Source organism: Saccopteryx leptura, chromosome 11, assembly GCF_036850995.1.
Source record: "Saccopteryx leptura isolate mSacLep1 chromosome 11, mSacLep1_pri_phased_curated, whole genome shotgun sequence".
Taxonomy (NCBI): domain Eukaryota; kingdom Metazoa; phylum Chordata; class Mammalia; order Chiroptera; family Emballonuridae; genus Saccopteryx; species Saccopteryx leptura.
Genome location: NC_089513.1, coordinates 56619960 through 56623474, shown reverse-complemented (window position 1 = coordinate 56623474; position 3515 = coordinate 56619960). Strand labels below are relative to the sequence as shown.

Genomic DNA, 3515 nt, shown 5'->3' with positions numbered 1-3515 from the left:
GGAATCCATGGGAGTCTGAAAGACCAGAGTAACAGGCTTTATTGAAAGGAAGAAAGGAACCCTGCCGGGCACTTCTCTGGGGGAGAAGAGCGCCAGGTTACAGACTAGGGGCGAGTTATATAGTGTTTGGGAGAGCCTGAGGGGATACTGAGGCAAAAGTCCTGGTATGTCCGGAATGCTCCTCCTTGGGGGCTTGGAGCATGTGGTGTTAAATTAAAAGTCCTGGTATGTCCGGAGCCCCTCCTTGGGGCAGCTTCTCAGCTTTTTGGAATTCCTCTGTCTCAGGGGCGATAGTCCAGTAAGGGTGAAGTCTGACAGATAAGTGGAATATCAAGAGGGCAGTTTGGAATTTACATATCTATCACTTTTGTATATCCCATAGAAATATTATGCATATAGACATATATCAACATTATAGCTATCTTCTTTTTTTTTACTATTATGGGCTGAATTGTGCCTCCCACCCCCAAATTCATATGTTAAAACCCTAGCTCCCAGGGCCTCACCTGTGGTGGCGCAGTGGGATAAAGCATCGACCTGGAACACTGAGGTCACCGGTTCGAAACCTTGGGCTTGCCTGGTCAAGGCACATATGGGAGTTGATGCTTCCTGCTCCTCCCTCTTCTCTCTCTCTCTCTCTGTCTCTCTCTCTCACTAAAAAATCAATAAAAATAAAATATTTTTTTAAAAAAAGGAAAAAAAACAAAAAAACCCTAGCTCCCAGTATATCACAGTATTTGGAGATAGGGCTTTTAAATAGGTGATTAAGGTAAAATGAGGTCCTATGGTGGTCCCTACTCCACAGTATCTGGCATCCTTGTAAGAAGATGTGATCAGGGCACAGAGGGAAGGACATGTGGAGACAGCAGGAGATCTGTAAGCCAAGGAGAGGGGTTCAGAAGAAAACCACCCTGTCAACCCTTTGATCTTGGTGTTGCAGCCTCCAGCTCCCAGTGTACCTGCACTTCTTCCCAGTTATTCAATGAAATGCCCATCTAGGAACTCCCATGTTGTCATTTTGCAGATATAATTAAGTTTTCAGATCAGCTAGTGTCAAGATAAAGAGATTACTTGGAAACGGTGGGGGGTAAGAGTTACCTGGCTACATAAACCCTTTAAGAATGGAGGGGAAAGTCAAAAATTTGAAGCATATGAAGGATTTGAGGCCCCCTTGCTGACTTGAAGATGGAGAAAGCCATGTGACAAAAATATAATATATATGACATCTGATAGGTAAAATGGCTACTCAGCCACTGTCTTAAGAACAATGTAAGCTTAAAGGAGGAAGTAAGACTTGCTGACTCAGTAATCTGGCCCAGACTTCCCTTGCAGCTGGATGCTGATAAGGGACAACTGGACCAGAGTACAAACGATTTTGAGGAGAAGTGGCACCACTCCCAACCACAAACAGAAGAAGCTATCTTTGCCCAGGGCCTTTGACAAATCCATATAACCTCTGCCCTATCCCTCCCTCGGGCTGACTTCCTTTGCTGGTCTCAGCCCACCTGCACCCAGGTGCTTTTTTTTTTTTTTTTTTGTATTTTTCTGGAGCTGGAAACAGGGAGGCAGTCAGACTCCCGCATTCGCCCCACCAGGATCCACCCGGCACGCCCAGGAGGTGATGCTTGGCCCATCTGGGGCATCGCTCTGTTGCAACCAGAACCATTCTAGCACCTGAGGCAGAGGCCACAGAGCCATCCTCAGCACCTGGGCCAACCTTGCTCCAATGGAGCCCCGGCTGCGGGAGGTGAAGAGAGAGACAGAGAGGAAGGAGAGGGGGAGGGGTGGAGAAGCAGATGGGTGCTTCTCCTGTGTGCCCTGGCTGGGAATCGAACCCGGGACTCCTGCACGCCAGGCTGACGCTCTACCACTGAGCCAACCGGCCAGGGCCCCCAGGCGCTTTTCAAATAAATTTTCCTTTTGGAACACACCAGCTTTGTGTTTTTGGTTCGCCAGTGGTTTCTGCCTTTCAACATCTAGGTGCTAAGAGCAGCTCTCAGCCGACAGCCAGCAAAGAAGCTAGGACTTCTATTGCACAAGGAGAAGGAACTGAATTCTACCAACAACTAGAATGAGCTTGGAATTGAGTTTTTCTCCAGAGCCTTTAGGTAAGAGTTCGCTTGGCCGACGTCTTGACTCAGCCTTGGATACCCTGAGCATGGAATCCAGCCATGCCAAGCAAAACTTCCAATCTGCAAACCTGTGTGCTAACAAACAAGCAAAACTTCCACCCTGCAAACCTGTGTGCTAACCTTTGCTTCAAGTTGTTAAGTTTGTGGCAGTTGGTTATGTATGCAGCAAAAGAAAATTAATGTGAAGGTTATTAAACAGGAGGGTTTGGGGATATACTCCTTTCACCACACAAAACTGCACTTAAGTGGATGGATAGCATCAGCTTCTGGAAGAATGGGGAAGTGAATACTTACCTGGCAGGGGAGATACCATGATTACGAAGGTGGTTTTCCCAGGGTGAGGCTTATCCATTGCACTCCGGATGTGCTGACCCCTGCGATTTCCCCAAATGTGGGAAACTCGACTGCATAATTTGTGGTAGTGGGGGACTGCGTTCACGCTAAAAAAAAAAAACCCAAAAACAAACAAACAAACTGTAAGGCCAGTAGGCAGGGCCAGGGCCACTATCACAGCAGCCCGGCCCTTGCAGGTTCGCATTGGATTCGGACAGTCGGTAAAGAAACCATGGAGCCAAAAACTGGTGGGCCATAGCCTTTAATCCTAGCTTGCACCCGGCGGGCAAGTAAAAATACACACTGGGCTCCAAAACCCAGTCACACTCAGTGCTCACAAAGCCACTGATTTATCCGAGTTTCCTAGAATCAAAGGTTTCTAGCTCACCAGCCTTATTTTCCTCAGTTCCCCATCTCCTTCCTTATCCCAGATACAAACTCTGTACAAACTGGCATCTCACTCAGCACTCCACCATCTTGGCTGCTTTTCCTGGCCTCCTCCACGTGGCCGCCTTCCGCTGCTGGCTCTACTTTCTCTGCTCTCTCATGCTAATCTCAGGAACCAAGAGGGCAAACTCTCGTTCCATCCCCATTTTATAGTGTAGAAATCCAAACCCTTAATCCAATATACATAATAGGGAAGTCTCTAATACAAAGTCACTTCTCTGAGGCATGATAGGATTGTACCACCTTACACCAAAAAGGGTAGGAAAGGCTTAATCCCAAAACCAAGCCTCAGGCTACAACAATTCTCAACACACATTAATATCACCTGGGCAACGGCCTCTTTAACAAAGTGAGCATAATACATTTTATCTGCCCAACACAAACAAAAAAAAAAACCTCACTGAACCTGAATGGATTTATATGAGACTAGTTTGAGTTTTCAGAATGAGACAGAATGGGGGCTCAAGTTAAAAATTAGTAAAATGAAAATACATTTTACACTTCTGAGTCTATGTGAAATTTATACTCACTGCTATTTTCATTTGGTTGTTAAAAGTGTTTAAGCATTTCCTTACCCTACAGTTTCCACAGAACAATGATATA

General features: G+C 46.2%; 1 non-coding gene across 1 annotated transcript; it reads left to right on the top strand.

Annotated features, from left to right (window-relative positions):
* The first annotated feature begins 2418 nt into the window (after window positions 1-2418).
* LOC136383677 (U1 spliceosomal RNA) lies at window positions 2419-2577 on the top strand. Its single transcript, XR_010747486.1, has one exon. It is a non-coding gene; the product is annotated as a U1 spliceosomal RNA (small nuclear RNA).
* Window positions 2578-3515: the final 938 nt, after the last annotated feature.